Source organism: Nannospalax galili, unplaced genomic scaffold (assembly GCF_000622305.1).
Source record: "Nannospalax galili isolate Female #2095 unplaced genomic scaffold, S.galili_v1.0 scaffold891, whole genome shotgun sequence".
Taxonomy (NCBI): Eukaryota; Metazoa; Chordata; class Mammalia; order Rodentia; family Spalacidae; genus Nannospalax; species Nannospalax galili.
In genome coordinates, this window is record NW_008330576.1 from 509,055 (window position 1) to 509,540 (window position 486).

A 486-nucleotide genomic window follows, 5' to 3' on the forward strand; every position below is an offset into this window, starting at 1 on the left:
CATACATACACATACACTCAGCAGCTTTGCATCTCAGCTTTCACTTCCTTCTTAGTCGTATTTCCTTAGGACCAGATTTGGTACTTGCTAAACTCCTTCCAGCTTAGTGATACCCAAAGTTGCATTAGCATGGAATGAGAAAAGCTTCTTTTCTAGATCAAAGACTTCTGATAAAGATGCCTCCTGGTGAGGGCAGATTTTACCATGTTAAATTTATAAGTAACCACTTTTCTTCTGATTGTATTTATGTGAAAGAGAGGCCACTGAGCCCAAAAAGGATTTGGGAGCTGTAGAGGGGACAGAGAGAAAGACTATAAAGAATAAAGATGTGCCACTTTCCACAATTTTACTTGGGTTGAATCTTCTAAGCCAAAGCCTTGACATCTCCATTTTCTGGTCTCAGTTGGGCTTCATGATGCCTGTGAAATTATGAAGAGTGAATGGGCTGACCAAAACTAGCTTAGAGCTGACATAGTGGTGCTGGTC